The sequence below is a fragment of the Eurosta solidaginis genome, chromosome 5, assembly GCF_040869045.1.
Source record: "Eurosta solidaginis isolate ZX-2024a chromosome 5, ASM4086904v1, whole genome shotgun sequence".
Classification (NCBI taxonomy): domain Eukaryota; kingdom Metazoa; phylum Arthropoda; class Insecta; order Diptera; family Tephritidae; genus Eurosta; species Eurosta solidaginis.
In genome coordinates, this window is record NC_090323.1 from 152,900,004 (window position 1) to 152,918,812 (window position 18,809).

At 34.2% G+C, this 18,809-nt stretch overlaps 1 protein-coding gene across 4 annotated transcripts in view; it reads right to left on the reverse strand.

Annotated features, from left to right (window-relative positions):
- LOC137254047 (uncharacterized) overlaps nucleotides 1-18,083 on the reverse strand; it is an 876,523-nt gene extending 858,440 nt beyond the window's left edge. For 3 of the 4 annotated variants that reach the window (XM_067791728.1, XM_067791729.1, XM_067791725.1), the window contains exon 1: nucleotides 17,682-18,082. The gene's annotated coding sequence lies outside the window, so the exon portion shown is untranslated. Of the gene's footprint in view, nucleotides 1-17,681 lie in introns of all 4 variants that reach the window. The other variant, XM_067791726.1, reaches the window with a different exon arrangement.
- Between the last annotated feature and the right edge of the window lie 726 nt (nucleotides 18,084-18,809).

The window sequence follows — 18,809 nt, forward strand, 5'->3', positions numbered from 1 at the left end:
CCCAGGGCCTAAAACCTTCCGCCTGTCACCGATTTTGTTGTTAAAATTTTTCTCGATATAAAACATCAAAAATCGTTTAGAACTCAAAAATTTAATTGAAAAAACCAAATAAATTTAATATTGTATTTAACTAAAAGAAATTTGAAAACATAATTCAATGACCTCATTAAGAAGTTTCAATTTACGTAAATTAATGGCTCACTTTTTTATTCTTTTAACTGCAAGAATTTCCATAGAACACCATGACAACTAACATCTTCCGTTACTTCAAATTTATGTAGTTGAGTATAAATGAGTATCCAGAGGAGAAGCATATATACAGTGAAAGCTTCATTGGGGGGACACTCATCGTCAGCCAACTTTTTTCCGCCCAAGAGAGGTGTCCGCTCAGATAATGGATTTAGTGCTCACAACTATTTTCTTTATGAATGACAAATTTTAATACTATTCTATGCTTCGTTTGAGATCTTAGCGCCCCAAAAAAGAAGATCGTACAAACTGGCAGAGCTACTGGAAAAAACTGCGCAAGCTGCAGTCGAGTAAGCTTTTGTGTTGAAAACCAGGCGTTCATTGGGACGATAATCCCACATAGCACAACAACTAGAAGTGTGCTTGGGTGCAAATACTTAACCCTTGAAGAAATGATCATATGGGCTTAGATGGCAACGAAAAGGCGGAATGAGACAATAGCTGCACATCATCAACCAAGAAGAAAAGTTGTGAAACCAAGCGTGGGGCTGCAAGGTGTCAAAGCTCACGTCAAATGAAATTTTCCGGTCTAGGAGCCGCTAATGCTGTGGGCCTCAGGTACCTTCTAGTATTTGCTAAGAGGCCGTAGTTTTTTCATGACATGGGTCATGGGTCTTGAGGGGTTTTTTAATTTGTTCATCGAATAAACTTCTGGTAGCTCTAGTGACAAATTCACTTTATTTGAAGTTCTTAAGAACCAACCAGTCCAACCTTACCTAACTTCAGTCAACCTTGAAGATTTACTTTTCATTTATATAAAAGCGATACTAAAAATAACTTGTTCATATATTTTTCTAACGAATAATTGGTTTTATTCAGGGAGCCCCTTTTTTCATTTGGACAAATGTCCGCAACCAGTAAAGATTTCAGTGGTCGCCGATAAAAGGTTCGTGTCTGCTCAGTAAAGGTTTTTCTGTAAATAAATATTCACATTGTAACACAATTCAGTAGTTGAACATCAAAGCTGCCCATTCATATTTGCCGACGGTGATTAGTAATCTTGTTAGTGTCACATTTCGGATAAAGCTGGCACTGTTTATCCGTGAGATATTCTTCATTTGTAGGTATTTTTATAGGTGCATATGTATTTCTGCACAACTACATACTCAAGATCACAATTCAATATTTTATAGTTTGTTTTCGTGATGATTATATAGCTTTTTTGTGCCTATTCTGTATCAAAAGTCATTAAATTATAGTGTGGCATAAATTTATATATATATATACACATAAACTTCACAAATGTGTTGGGCTGAATAAGGTCACATTTTTATTCAGATAATTTTTCTAGAACTCATTTTTAAACGCAGCTTTACTAGTACAGAGTCGTTGTTTTAAAGAGACTGTGAAGGCGTACACGAATTATGACTGATATAACTAAGGCTCACTTGAAGAATGGAAAGTTAGTTTTTTAACTCAGAGTTAATTTAAATTTTTTTTTTAAATGTATGACTTTAACACCGCTTGTCAGGTTAGCCCTTGCCGTTCTGCAAGTGGTCCTAAGCATCTGATACAAATTTATTGGCAGGTACAAGATAACTACAGTTGAAATAGAAATATAGCAGTGGCAATTTTTACCCATTTCATCAATTAATTTTTCACTATTTTACTTTATTTTGGGAAACAACTTCTATGAACTATTCAAACCAACCTCAAAAACGTTTTAAAAAAAATTCGAGAAAATTTTACGAATATTTCGTACTTATTTTTGGAGTTCTCTGAGTTTTTTGGAGTATGCAGTTTTGTAGCCAAATCAATTTTAGTTTGACGCAGTACAAGCAAAAGGTCTCTCAAAACCCGTATTCCTGCGTTGCTTTAATTGTTGACAAACAAATTCAGCCTTTGTTGTTGTGCAACTTTTCCCAGTTGCCTTCATTACAATGAACTATTCGTTATACAGTCATACTTTTTGGTTAGATTGCACCATGTTATTGGCGAATTATTTTAGGAACCGGTATTTCGGTGGCTGGGGAGCGGGGATTTCCTTCATTGCTTTTTAATATATGAAAATATTACTTTGAAGCAATATTCTAATTTATTTAATAATTCGCGAAAAATCAAATCAACGTGACATCAGGACGGACAATGCGAGAGCTGTTTCGCTTGTACCTTCTAAGTGTCTTCAGAGCTTTTGGTCCGGGCGGGGGATTCGTATTCACATTACTGCGATGACAAACAAATTCAGCCAACACCATGCCGTTACAAAATTCATTGAGGATTTTCTTAAAAGCTGATACATCTAAAGAAAAGCGAAAAACTTATAGTTTGTCAAGTAGTATCCGCCTCTCAAGAAAGCTCATGCGTTTTATGCTACCTTTTTTAAAGACTTTTGAGAAATAGTTGACAAGGAAGTTTCGCCAAATATATATTATATGTACATATATATTATTTCTTGAGCAACGACCCTGTAAGGACACAGTCGGTTAAGTACCAGGGATAACTACATTTATGAGTTCCGTTAATTGAATTTGCAATTCTATGTAAGCACAGGTGTTCTTTTCCTCTTGTTTATTTAATTATATTTTAATTAAGTGCATTTTCAACTCAAATATGTCAATTTTAACAATTTTCTTCTGATGCATTGCTGAGTCTGTTTTTTATTTCTTGCAGAAAAGTGATGCGCTTCATAGAGAACAGCAAGTTAAAGCAAAGTCAAAACTATTTGGCTACTACTATTTTTCACATAAAAAATATATACGAAATTTTTCTTGTGCGTTTTCTTATGATGTGAATACATAGCTGAAACATCAAAATTAGAAAAATTAAAAATTAATTGACGAAAATTGATAAATATTGCCACTACTATTTTTCTGTTTGACACTGTAATCCAAGAATGGTCTAGAAATAATATCAAATACAATTTTTGGCTTATCTTGAAATATTTTCGAAAGGAACTTCAACCAGTATCAAATTATCTTGAAATAATACTAGAATGATCCCGGAAACAAGTGCGAGAACAGTCTGGAAATACTGCTGAAATTTGCCCGAAAGGGTTCCGTGCAATATTTTCTAACCCTTCATACATTTCAACTTTTTTTACCAACCTACAGCTGGGTTAATACATTTGGTTTGATTCGAATCGCGGCTTTGATTTTTTTGTTTTTTTTTTTTTTCTCACAAATCATGTGCCATCTCTGTAAGTTCATTACAATTTAACGATGCGGCAACTTCATTATCGCACTGAAATCGCACCGGTATTGTACAACATGCTTTTGATTCCAAACTTTATTTTTTACAACTTTTTATACTCAGCTGAGCAGAGCTCACGGAGTATATTAACTTTGTTCGCATAACGAGATAGATATCAACTTCTATATATCAAAAAAAGAAATTCATTTAGCCATGTCCGTCCGTCCGTCCGTAAACACAATAACTTCATTAAATTTTGAGGTATCTTGATGAAATTTGGTTGTATGTTCCTGAGTGCTCATCTCAGATCGCTATTTAAAATGAACGAAATCGGACAACAACGACGCCCACTTTTTCGATATCGATAATTTCGAAAAACGGATAAAGTGCGATAATTCATTACCAAAGACGGATAAAGCAATAAAACTTGGTAGGTACATTGACCTTATGACGCAAAATACAAAATTAGTAAAATTTTGGACAATGGGCGTGGCACCGCCCACTTTTAAAAGAAGGTAATTTAAACGTTTTGCAAGCTGTGATTTGGCAGTCGTTGAAGATATCATGAAATTTGGCAGGCACGTTACTGCTATTACTATATATGTGCTAAATAAAAATTAGCCAAATCGGATGACGAACACGCCCACTTTAAAAAAAAAAATTTTTTTTAGGTCAAATTTTAACAAAACAAATTTAATATCTTTACAGTATATAAGTAAATTATGTCAACATTCAACTCCAGTAATGATATGGTGCAATAAAATACAAAAATAAAAGAAAATTTCAAAATCGGCGTGGCTCCGCCCTTTTTCATTTAATTCGTCTGGTATACTTTTAATGCCATAAGTCGAACAAAAATTTACCAATCCTTGTGAAATTTGGTAGGGACATAGTTTCTATGACGATAACTTTTTCTGTGAAAATGGGCGAATTCGGTTATAGCCACGCCCAGTTTTTATACACAGTCGACTTTCTGTCCTTCCGCTCGGCCGTTAGCACGATAACTTGAGCAAAAATTGATATATCTTTACTAAACTTAGTTCACGAACTTATCTGAACTGACTTTATCTTGGTATAAAAAATGGCCGAAATCCCATTATGACCACGCCCACTTTTCCGATAACGAAAATTACGAAAAATGAAAAAAATGCCATAATTCTATACCAAATATGAAAAAAGGGATGAAACATGGTAAGGTAATTGGATTGTTTTATTGACGGGAAATATAACTTTAGAAAAAACAGTTTGTGAAATGGGTGTGACACCTACAATATTAAGTAGAAGAAAATAAAAAAGTTCTGCAGGGCGAAATCAAAAGCCCTTGGAATCTTGGCCAGAATACTGTTCGTGGTATTACATATATAAATAAATTAGCGGTACCCGACAGATGATGTTCTGGGTCACCCTGGTCCACATTTTCATCGATATCGCGAAAACGCCTTCACATATACAACTAAGGGCCACTCCCTTTTAAAACCCTCATTAATGCCTTTAATTTGATACCCATATCATACGAACACATTCTAGTCATCCCTGGTCCACCTTTATGGCGATATCTAGAAAAGGCGTCCACCTATAGAACTAAGGCCCACTCCCTTTTAGAACACCCTTTAACACCTTTCACTTGATTCCCATATCGTACAAACACATTCTAGAGTGACCTCTGGTCCACCTTTACGGCGATATCCCGAAATGGCGTCCACCTATAGAACTATGTCCCACTCTCTTTTAAAATACTCTTTAATACCTTCCATTTGAAACCCATGTCATACAAACACATTCCTGGGTTACCCTAGGTTCATTTTGCTAAATGGTGATTTTCCCTTATTTTGTCTCCAAAGCTCTCAGCTGAGTATGTAATATTCGGTTACACACTTAGCCTTCCTTACTTACTTATTTTTGGTTTTTTTAAAAATTCAAAAAAAATCTGCTTGCGTGCTTATGAAGCTTTCAACGCTAGCAGCATTTATTTTTTGTTTTTTATCACGCTATCTTTTCATACATAAATACATACATAAATATGCGTGTGTGTGCCTCATGCGCTTCATGTCAGTAAATCATATCAAATTTCAGAAAATCTATTCGCAAAAAATACAAATCGCATATAAATGTTTTGTCTTAGCCATTTTTTCTAAATTTTGCTAGTTGGTGCATAAATACACACTTACTTACTTACTTTTTTTAGTTATTTTATCATATAGCAACAACTGAAACAAAAATTTGCTTTTCATAAAAAAATTGCTGCAGGCCGGCAGTTTTTTTTTTTTTTTTGGCTTCTGTCAGGGTTCAGATTTCACTCATTCATCTATTCGTTCATTTCGCTTACCATGTATTTATGTACGTATTTATTTTTGTGTGTGTTTGATCTTTTGTGTATTTAAAATATTTTCTTTCTTGTTTCGGTGTCTTTCTTGATCATTTTTATTTTATTTTTATTTTGTTCATTGTTACGGTTTTTATATTTCTATAAGTTTTTGGTACGTGTTGTTACCTGGCCCTATGGTGTTAATATCAATGACACCAGTGGCTGTTGGCTACATATCACCTTCTCTCCTCGTTATGTTTGTACAGTGTGATTTTTCAAAGATCATTAGAGTTGATGTCTGTATTTCGTGAATAGTTCTATAAGAATTCGTAAGTATAATTAATTTAATTGGAAAGAAAAGGTAGGTTGATACGTGGTGGTTTAAGATAATGAATGTGAGTTAATAGCAGTGCAAGCAAACTGAACAGGTTTTTGCTGCAAACAAACGTGTAGTAATTGGATTCGATATTTTATTTTGGAACACATAATTACAACCAATACTTAATTGGTGTCTTAACACAATTTTAATGAAGGCTCATTAATCTAAAAATAGTTTTTATCAATATGTGGGCGATTTCTCCTGCGGCCACTATATTGAAGGTGTAGTGTGTTTATTTCAAAACAAAATAGTCTTGCGCTTGAATCTTAAACATCGAAATATTAGGGAAGGAAATGCTAATCTTTTAACAAAAAGTTCCCCATAGAGCCATGCCATAGAATAAATCTTCAAAAACCGATCATTCGAAACTATTTCTTCTCTGTGAAAAAAACAAGGTTCAATTAAAAGTTCTTGGGACGCTTTGACTTCGGTTTGTTCCAGTATTTGGTATGTTGGTTATTGGTCAGACCCAATACCTCTTAAAATTTCTATGATATGAAAGAATGCAGAGTCGGTTTATGTTGAGTAGGATTTCAGAAAAAAGTGGTGCCATTCTTATATGTGTACGTAATGTTATAAATTTAACACTTCAAGCGGATTAAAAATGCATATATTGTTTGGTATTAAATACTGAAAGTATAAATTAAATATCAATTTTAAATTGTGTATATATAACTCTGTGTGTATATTAGGGTTAGTTAATAGTGAATAGGTAAGAATTGCTTTACGTCAATATTGTAACGAATGTTAGCAACACTAACGGGTACTGCCATCTCTAAGCCGATGCTAAGCAGTTACGTGAATGCACATCAATAATATAATCATTTTGTCTACACCTATGTACGTACACGCAGTGGAGAAGAGATGCACAAATATATGCAGATATCTTATCTGAGATGCTCCTAAAGGTATGCAATTGTAATTGTGGAAGTGTCGCTCACACATACGAGCTCATGGGGTATGAGAGAAGCTATACAAATTATACATTTTTAGTTGTAGCTGGGAAATTTATAACTAGTAAGTTCTGGAATTAGAAAAGCCTAGAAATATGCAACGAGGAAATCAGAGAGTATAAAAAGGCGACAACAGTAGAGGTGAGAATCAGTTTCATTTAAGCTATCAGTCAGTTTGGTTATCAAGCAAGCTAGTTGCAAAGTATAAGTGTTAATGTGAAGTACTTTAATAAAGGCCATTTTTCTATTATTCAATATTGGAGTTATTTATTCAACAGTTCAGTGATTAGAACTTAGTAGAAGATTGCAAATAAGGGGAATTGCAAGTAAATTCGTTACAATATTATTTTCTATTCAACAATAAAATATATAGACAATCAAACGGTCTTGGAATAGGAAATCCCACATCAGCTATTCTTTTGGAGGTGTTCATGCAAAACCCGGAAGAAAAGTACATATAGGAACTGTAATCGGACTTGGGCGGGTCAGTTTGGCCAACATAACTTGGTGACATAATATGTGTTTTAACTACCAATAACGTACCTCAACAGGATAGGAACATAAAATTCACAATAGAAACCGAAAAAGACGGAGGAATCAACTATTTTGACCTCACGATAACCATTGATAAAGTTGCCAATAGATTTAACTATAACATATATAGAAAGCCAACGGCAACCGACACAATAAAACATAATATTTCGAATCACCCCAATAGCATAAAAATGCAGCATTAAGGCATTTGGTACAAAGGCCTGAAAGAACATATCCTACAAAATAGCATAAAAATTAAAGCTTGAATTAAAATTACATTGCTTCAAACAACGGATATAAAAATGCACTCCTAAATTAACTCAGAATGAAGCATGGTGAACCAAAACGAAATAACGAAAAGAGAAATACCAACAGTTGGAGGACTATGACATATACTGGGAAAGCAATATATAAATAGCAAAACTTTTTTTAAAAATACAACATTAACATAGCGTTTAAAACGTGTAAAAATTCAGGGCGAAAGCTAAAAACTAACATTTAGTCAGAGGATCCGTTTAGCAGCCACGGCGCAAACAAGCTTACTTGCTGATTCCAACACAGTACATGTGACAAACAGAACGGAATTCAAACATCATACCAGAATCCAACTTAGGGAATCACACGGTCCCCAGCAAACGTCAGTAAAACAGTCAAGGGCCAAAGTAATGAAAAAGGCACAAAAATAAACAGAAAATAATAAAAGCACCAAACCAACAAGCAGTCAAAGAAGATCAAACGACTAAAACTACCGACTTCTACCTACCTCAGTCAGCCACACAAATCGATCGGCAAAAACCACAATCGGTTCTGAGTTAACCCACAGCACATTCACAAACATCAATTTTGACAATACCTGCTCACGTAACTACGAACTATAAATTCAAGACAAACGACAACAACAGATCAGAACGAAAATTGAGACTGATGATGGCTGAAACCGGGTTTTCTCGAAAGAAAATTTGACAAGAGATGACGGAAAATCGTTCCAATTATCCATCCTGTCGGAATATTAACAAAACAAGAAGAGTCATTAAATTAAACTTTGTTTTAACACATAAAGATTAGTAATGTATAATAACTACTGGCAAACTTTTAAAATATAAAACTAGCAGGCAATTTATATTATAAATTACTTGAAATAACTTTTGTTGATGTCAAGTAAACGCTGGCGGTTAAAGCTAAACCGATGAAAATTGACCGAGTAATATAAAATCTCCTTGATATAAAGTTATGCGAATTACCAGCTACTGCAACAATAAAAGTCATCCAAGAAGTTGGTCCATTTTATCCAACTCAATTGCCCAGAGAAAAATTTTTTATTATTTTTCCGAACGCTTCGGCTCTCAGTTTTTGCTGTCATACACTCAGGTTACTTACTTACTTACTTAATTGGCGCTTAACCGTCTAAACGGTTATGGCCGTCCAACAAGGCGCGCCAGTCGCTCCTTCGCTCCGCCAACCGGCGCCAATTGGTCACACCAAGGCAGTTTAAATCGTTTTCCACCTGGTCCTTCCAACGGAGTGGGGGCCGCCCTCTACCTCTGCTTCCATAGGCGGGTTCCGATAGAAACACTTTCTTGGCCGGAGCATCATCTTTCATTCGCATAACATGGCCTAGCCAGCGCAACCGCTGCGTTTTAATTCGCTGGACTATGTTGATGTCTGCGTATAGCTCGTACAGCTCATCACTAAATCTTCTTCGGTACCCGCCATCGCCACCGCGTAGAGGTCCATAAATCTTTCGAAGAACTTTTCTCTCGAACACTCCCAAAGCCGCTTCATCTGCTGTTGTCATGGTCCATGCTTCTGCCCCATATAGCAGGACGGGTACGATAAGTGACTTGTAGAGAATGATTTTCGTTCGCCGAGAGAGGACTTTACTTTTCAATTGCCTACCTAGTCCAAAGTATCATTTATGGGCAAGATTGATTCTTCGCTGGATTTTAGTGTTGATGTTGTTGCTAGTGTTGATGCTGGTTCCCAAATAAACGAAGTCTTTTACTATTTCGAAATTATGGCTGCCAACAGTAGCGTGGTTGCCAAGGCGCGTATGCGCTGACTCTTTGCTGGATGACAGCAGGTACTTCGTTTTGTCCCCATTCACCATCAAACCCATTTTTACCGCTTCTTTTTCCTGTTTGGAGTAAGCAGAACTAACAGCGCGGGTGTTTAGGCCGATGATATCAATGTCATCAGCATATGCCAGTAATTGCATACTTTTATAGTATATTGTTCCAGTGCGGTTAAGTTCTGCAGCTAGTATAATTTTCTCCAGCATCAAATTAAAGAAATCGCACGATAGGGGGTCACCCTGTCTGAAACCTCGTTTAGTTTCGAACGGCTCGGAGAGGTCCTTCCCAATTCTGACTGAGCTGATGGTGTTGCTCAACGTCATTTTGCACAGCCGTATAAGTTTTGCGGGGAAACCAAATTCAGACATAGCGGCATATAGGCAGCTCCTTTTCGTGCTGTCGAAGGCGGCTTTAAAGTCGACGAAGAGGTGATGTGTGTCAATTCTCTTTTCACGGGTTTTTTCCAAGATTTGGCGCATTGTGAAAATCTGTTCGATGGTAGATTTACCAGGTCTGAAGCCGCATTGATAAGGTCCAATCAGCCGGTTAACGGTGGGCTTCAATCTTTCGCACAATACACTTGAAAGGACCTTATATGCGATATTAAGAAGACTGATTCCACGATATTTGGTGCATTTTGCAGTATCCCCCTTCTTGTGGACTGGGCAAAGAACACTTAGATTCCAACCGTCGTGCATGCTTTAGTCCGCCCATATTTTGCTAAGAAGCTGCTGCATGCGCCTTAGCAACACCTCGCCGACGAACTTGAATAGCTCCGCAGGCAATCCATCAGCGCCCACGGCCTTGTTGTTTTTCAATCTGGTTATTGCTATTCTAACTTCGTCATAATCGGGCGGGGGGACATATATTCCATCATCATCGATTGCGGAATCGGGTTCTTCGTCTCTGCGCTGTGAATTGCTGCCTCCATTTAGGAGAGCAGAGAAGTATTCCCTCCATAATCTAAGCAATCTCTGGACATCAGTTACAAGGTCGCCATTTTCATTCCTACTGGAGTTTGCCCCGGTCTTAAAACCTTCCGTCTGTCGCCGTATTTTTTGGTAGAATTTTCGGTCGTTATTCCTGGTGGCTAGCAGCTCAAGCTCCTCGCACTCACGCCTTTCTGCTTCTGCCTTTTTCTTCCTGAAAGGGCGTCTCGCTTCCCTTTTCAACTCACTCAGGTTAAAGTAGAATATTTAGTTCCTCAACTACTCCGAAAACAATCCGTAAATGTTCAAGAACTAAAAACACAAACTCATCCCAAAATAGTGTTGAAACTATCCCTCAAACCATCCCGCAGCAGTTATGAAATTATGCTTTTAACAGTCTAGAAATAGCATTGGAACAGCCCGAATATATTTTCAAAAATATTTCGAAATAATCCCGTATTGATCCTTAAAAAGTCTGAAATGATTTTAAAAATTTTACGAAATGATCGAGAATATATGCCAGTAATAATTTCAAAAAATGTATTAGAATACACCCAAAATTAATATCAAAATAGTCCATTATAGTAAAGTGTAGCATATCGATTCCGAAACAGCCTTGAAATCATCACAATAAAATTCCGAAAACATCCGTAAATTATTCCAAAACGTTCCTGATATAATCCTAAATATACCAAATGGTCATAAATCGGGAAAGATTTCCGAAATAAATCCGTATCGCCTTCTTAAATCAGTTAGTTCTTTTCAATACATCACTGATCTGCACTTGGTCTCCTTTATTCTCAGTAGCACAAAAATCGCAAATCTAGATGAGTAATTAATTAATCTAGTCGAGCATTCCCAAATGAGATTCAAGGGCTTGATAAGCCCAATAAAAAGCTTTATAGCCTCAGAACTTCGGCAACCCAATTGTCAACCTCACCTATGCGAAGCGAATCCTACTACAAATATAAATGTATCATACACATATTTATCAGGCAAGACTCTGGCGACCCCTAGTTCCTCACAGACCTAGGGAGTGGGGGCGGGTTGGCCTAGAAGGTTTAATGTGGTCATATCAATCCTTCACGAAATGGTCGGACTAGTACCTTAATGGTGTTTGTTATCTGAACGTATACGATATATATCCGGCAAAGTACTATCAACATCGATAGCACTCCCCGAAACCTTCAGCGAATATTTTTATAGTATATACCACAACAGCATTGTACGAAAAATTAAAAATTTGTCTGATCCCAATTTTGGTTGACAGCTCGGTCGAGGTATCACAAAAAGTATGAACCCAAGCGAGCCTTTCGTTTCATACCAATAATATAAACTAAATTCTTTTGGGATCGAATATAATAAACTTTCGGAAGGCCATGGCACGTTGGGTTCAAATACTAATACTTGCTAGAGGCATGACCTTGCAACAGTGAAATCATATTCCAACCGACCTTTTTGGAAATTAAAGGCTGTTAGACTATATATGTCTGTATATGTTGTTGCAACAGATTTCCGGCAGACCTGATCCCGGAGTTTTTCGCTTGTATTCCAATAAGCAATAAATATTTCGACAAAAAAAAAAAATACTTGATTTGGTAATTCAATACTTTGTATACATATATCATAAAAAAATTACTTTATTGCTAAAGCTCATATTTTAATATGTAACGTTCGCTCACATGCCGACTTAAACTCTCTCACTTGCAAATATCTAACTCAGCATTTACATTGTGTAGTAGCTTTGGGGTTCTCATAAAAATATTAACAAAGGAATATTATATAAACAAATTTTTTTTTTCGAAAATCTATGAAAAATAATAAGATCACCCTAATGTATATTTATCTGATCCCTAAGGAAATGCATTTCAACATGCATGTGTATATGCATTAACCTGGGTCGATTTGTATGGGCAAAAGTTAACCGATATCGCGCCATCGATTTTTCGGTAGGATTTGGGCTAAGGAAAAAAAAGTTCCACTACGCATACCCAAAAAAATAATTTTCGAGCCTGCAAAAAAAAAAAATGACGAAAGGGTAAATTTTTCGACCAAAACACTCCCCAAAACCCAAAAAATATTTTTTTTCTTCAAAAAACTGTCGTAAAAACGTTGGCGATAACAGTTTTTTGAAAAAAATATTTTTTGGGTTTTGGGGAGTGTTTTGGTCGAAAAATTTACCCTTTCGTCATTTTTTTTTTGCAGGCTCGAAAATTATTTTTTTGGGTATGCGTAGTGGAACTTTTTTTCCATGGACCCATTCTAATATGCATATAATTTTATTCAGATATATGTAAACAGCTTTAAATAAAAATTATTTATTAATATGCATCGCTCCACTAAACTTACCGGTTCTGATCACTGGAGAATCCATTCAGCGCATGAGCCACAACCGCATAAATAAACTTTGACAATAAGCCCGGAAAATCCAGTATAATGAATATATGAGCACATTTAATGCATATCTGTGATGATACAATTGCACCTACATTTAAGTATATTTGAGCACAGCAAGTATGTACATAAGAGTACATACATACATACATGTATATGAACATGATAGAAAAATGCATATGTGCAATATTATAATCCAGTATTGTACACGCGATTACACTAACATCAATATATACAAATATATGCACATTTATGTATAGTAAGAAGATTTGTTCTATATACATATCTGTGCCTTTGCAATGTTGCATATCCATTTCGAACCGGCGTGCATCCGCACCAACAAAAGACGAAGAAAGGCTGCCTGGTATGCAAGCTGGTTTGTTACATCTTTGGTTAGTTGTCGGTTGGCATGCTGCTTGGTTACCAAAGTAGTTGTTGTTGTTAGAACAGCTTTTATTCAATATGTTCCCTAAGCGCATTCATTCTCAGTAATGTCACTTTTTGATTTCCGGTCACCGCAGTAGATATGTTACAAGAAAAAAAAAACATAAGGATGTAGCTGGGAGTTTACATGCGTTGGCTATGTAAACGGATGCAGTCAAAAAGGAAATCCAAGTCAATAGAGTACGGTGGCATTAGAAAGAGGTACAGGGTAAGGGTGCTTTGTCTACGGATTACTTTATTCTGCGCCCCATGTAAAGGGCTTAATAGATTGCTGCAAAAGCTTGATGAATAATCCTCTTCAAATACTAACAAGTAAAGTTGAGTGAAATCATGCACTTCAATTTTGTTGATGTTTTCACAATTTTTTGTTTTGTTTTCTAATAAAGCGTAATTTTTTTCTGTCATGCCAATTGTCGCCAATTTTTATAACCAGTAGTTTTGTTGCGTATAACTGTAATCTGTATTGCACTAGAACAATCCAAAAAAGCCTAGAGCAAACTTTCCTTTCAACCATACAAAAAATAAATGGTAAGCCTTTTTTTATTCCTTCTTGTTTCGATTTTTGGTTGGGTTTGTTTATTTTGGATGGTTTGCTTGTTTGGTCTCTTTCTTCCCTTTTGCTTTGTTTGTCTGTATCATCAGTATCGAAAAAAATTCGATTGAGCTATGTCCGTCCGTCCGTCCGTCCGTCCGTCCGTCCGTCTGTCCGTTAACACGATAACTTGACTAAATTTCGAGGTATCTTGATGAAATTTGGTATATAGGTTCCTGGGCACTCATCTCAGATCGCTATTTAAAATGAACGATATCGGACAATAACCACGCCCACTTTTTCAGATCGGTATTTAAAATGAACGACATCGGACTATAACCACGCCCACTTTTTCGATATCGAAAATTTCGAAAAACCGAAAAAGTGCGATAATTCATTACCAAAGACGGATAGTGCTATGAAACTTATGACGCAGAATAGAAAATTAGTAAAATTTTAGACAATGGGCCTGGCACCGCCCCCTTTTAAAAGAAGGTAATTTAAAAGTTCGCGGCCGCCATTGAAAAGCTCTCAGTGAAAACTCATCTGCCTTGCAAATGACGTTCGGATTCGGCATAAAACAAGTAGATCCCATCCAGCCAATTTGTAGGTAAAAATAAGAGAAGCACAACGCAAATTGGAAGAGAAGCTCGGCCTTATCGCGCCTTACATTTATTTTATTTTTTATTTTTTTTTTTTAATTAAAAAGTTTTGCAAGCTGTAATTTGGCAGCTGAGTATATAATGTTTGGTTACACCCGAACTTAGCCTTCCTTACATGTTTTTATTCGTTATTTTTTATTACATTTTCCGGCGTGGTGAAAGGTTAATAAACATTTGAGCAGTTTTTTTTTGCAAATTTGGTTGTGCCATCTTCGGTGCCATTTTTATTTCTATATACATATGCGTATAAAATGTTGGCTATGCAATTTTTTTAAAACTCACTATTGGGTATATAATTCCCGATTACACACCTTCTCAAACTTTCTACAACATATGTATTTATTTTGACTACAGCCGCATCATGCTTTTCACACTTCGCTTTCATTTTTCAATTTCGCAAAATAAGTCAATGTTCTGAAGTAAGGTTTTTTGCATTCCATTTGAAAATTGCTTGTATTTTTTTGTTACTACTCAACTTCCTCATGCTTTCGGTTGTCGACCGCATCCTCGCTGGACGTATGCTGTTCATTTTCGTTTTAGTTTTTCACAGATTTTCTTTGCGGTACGCGTAGAATATACCGTACACAAAAGGGAATAATAACAGAAGTAACAACGAAAGAAGCAACAACAACAAAAACACCCAAAAAAAAATTACAAAAGAATCACCAAAACAATAAGCGCGCGCACGCATTTTGGCAGCGAAACTTTTTTCGGACACTAGTGTTGTGGCAATTGTGGTTGTGGGCTGCTTGGGTGGGTGGTGTCGGCTACCGATAAGGCCGCAGCTCCCAATCCCTTGCACACAAGCGCACACACAAATGCATAATTGTTATGATGTTATTCTGTGATGATTGTTTTGCTTTCGCACATCTGATTTTTGTGTTGCCAACGAGAAAGCCGAGTTTTTCATTTGGCGCCAAATGATTTTACGGAATTTTTTTGGGATGGGAAATTGTTTGGCTGTTGAGAGGGCAAACACCTAAAAAAAATTAGACAAAGTAAATGGAAGTACCGAAAAATTGACTATTGCACGCTTAAAACTTATTTTGGAATTATTGTTGTGCTTGCATATTTTTGGATGCAGCTGGCGGGGGCAACAATGGCAGCGGTGGCACGCTAGTGGAGGGAACTAACGATGGCAACCGGCAACGGCATTGCGGATGTTAACAAATTCGCACGTAATCACTTGACAATTGAGTTGTTGTTGCTGGCATGTGCAGGAGATTTTTTAAACTCAACTCTAATTCGGCCCAAAACTTTTATGATTTGTTTGAAATTTTTTTGTTTAGTACATATTTGATTTAGTTATGTGGGATGCAGTTAAAAAGTTTTTGTCGGCTGTTTTATTTGAGAGCTGTTCTCTTATTATTTTATTTGTATTTTTGATAACTGTTTTAAAAAGTTTTTATTGTAAAATTAATTATTATAACTAAGTTTTTCTTTTAACTTTTATGAAATTCAACTTACTATTAATTTTTGTTTTAGCTTTTTTTTAAATCTATATTTGTTCATGATTTATTTCAAAATTTTACATCAATATTTGTTTTTATAAAGCGTTCTCAATTTTTTTTTCTAAACAGCTTATGGCTTTTGATTATTATATTTCCATTTTGGTTGTTAATTTTTTATTTATAAATTTTTATTTTCTTAATTTAAACATTTTAAGTTTACATTGTTTTAAATTGGTTTTTGCAGAATCTACTCTTGTCTTTCAACTAAATAAAATATAGTTCGCTTAGCTCTTCTTATTTTATCTAATCCTGTTTTAAAATTTTTTTATTTATTTTTCTTCGTTTTATCCTTTTTTTTATTATTTTGGGCTTATATATTTTAACTAATTCGTTTTACTGAGTTTAATTTAGTTTTTTTAAATTATCTTGGTCTAATTTATATTAGCTCAAATTAAAAATTCACTTAGTTTTAGTTTATTTCTTCTTATTTTATTTTATATTATTTTATTTTATTTTATTTTATTATATTTTATTTTATTTTTCATTATACTACATATATTTCAGTTCATTTTATTATATTAAAAAAATTTACATCTTGTTTTATTTAATTTTATTTAATTTTAGTTTATTAATTTCATTTTGGCTTATTTTATTTCGGGTTTTTACTTTAATTAATTATATTTCATTTTATATTTTTTTTTGTATTTTTTTATATTTTTTTTAGTTTAATGTTTTGTTTTCAATTTTTTACTTTTTTATCATTATTTTATCTTTTTTTTGTTTTATTTTGTTTTTTATTTATTTTATTTTATTGTTTTTATTTTTCTTATTTTACTTTATTGATTTAGCTTTATTTTATTTTTTTATTTGACTCTGTTTTATTTTATTTCTTTTTATTTCATTTAATTTTTTTATTTGCTTTATTTAAATTTTTTTGTTATTAAATTTCAATTTTATTTTTTTAATTATATTTTGTTTTATTTTATGCGAATTTATTTCATTTTATTTGAATTGATTTTATTTTAGTTTATTTGATTTTAATTATTTTATTTTATTTTATTTTTTATTTTACTTCATTTTATTTTATTTTATTTTACCTTATTTAATTAAATTTTATTTTATTTCATTTCATTTTATTTGATCTTATTTCATTTTATAAAATTTTTTTTATTTTATTTTTTTTATTTTATTTTATTTATTTTTTATTTAATTTAATTTAATTTAATTTAATTTAATTTAATTTATTTTAATTTAATGTAATTTAATTTCGTTTCATTTCAGTTAATTTCTTTATTTTAATTTAATTTAATTTAATTTAGTTTAATTTAATGTAATTTAATTTCGTTTCATTTCATTTAATTTCTTTTATTTTAATTTAGTTTAAGTTAATTTAATTTAATTTAATTTAATTTAGTTTCTTATTTATTTCAATTTTTTAATTTAATTTAATTTAATTTGGTTAAATTTTTTCATTTGTATAATTTTTTCGTATTTTTTAAATTGATTTTAATTAATTTTATTCTGTGCAGCTCTGATATTTCTTTTTTTCCTTCATTGTAATGAAAAACTGTTCATACATTTTTTTTCCATTTGTCTTTTTAAATTTGCATTTCAAATTAAATTTTTTTGTTATGAATTTTCAGATTACCTTTTTATTTAATCAAAACAACAATCATATGCTAGATATGTGTGTATGTATGTTAACAAGTAAATATGTATCTATATTTGTTTCACTCTACCGTTATCTTCGATAATAAAACTTGAACACACACTTCGAAAACGAATAAAATCAATTAAAACACTTCTTAATGGTTGGTTCCAAAAAATTGCATTAAAAAAATTTCGACGCGTGTTTTATTTGCAAAATTTTTCGTAATTTCCCACACTACTTTTTACGACAAAAAACCCAAACAAACGATCGAGACCAGAACCAACAACGAACGTGTGACCAACGAACGAACGAACTGCCGAAACGGCTGGCTCACTTCAACTGAGTCCCGCAGATTTTCGAACAAAACCAAACAGCAGAAAATCGAAAAAAGCCGGCAACAGCAAATACATTAACAATATCAACAGCAGCAAGGCACCAAACAACCACAGTAGCGATGGGTAGATAGCGAACAATGAACAGCAGCAGCAGCAGTAGGAGTGCAACAGCAGCAACAACATAGTGGTGGAAGAACAAGTAATCCCCCGGCACACGCGAAAGGCCAGCTAAAAGTAAACAACAGTAGCTAAGAACAAAATAAACACCAATACAACGATAACAGTGCATGTGTAGAGGGGATATTTTGCTAGCAGTGCTCCATTCAAGTGTACTCTTAAAGAGTGCGATTTGCAGAATACATACGCTCGCACAGCCGGCTCTTATATTCACTCAAGTGCTCCAAATGTAATGTTAACATTACCAGCGGCCTACCACACCACATGAACATTTTTTATAGTATTTGGTTGTTTGTTTAGTTTCATTATACAAACATTCCAGCGTTGCTCACGCAAAATTTTTCGAACATAATAAATGGGTTGGTGCATCTGCTGTTGTTTTGTTGGCGCTGCAGTTTTTAACAACTGCTGCAGCTGCATGTGTGTATGTGTATGTGTATTAGAAAATGCATGTGAGCTGGAATGAAGTGCAATTTTTGTTTATTTGGTTCTGATACTTTTTTCACACGTTACAAGCGAGCACTGCTATTCTCTGCTGCATAAAGGAAAAGTGCATGGGAATGAAACTCGATTGAAGAATGTTTATTCGAATGAAAAAACCGGCTTTTTGTTA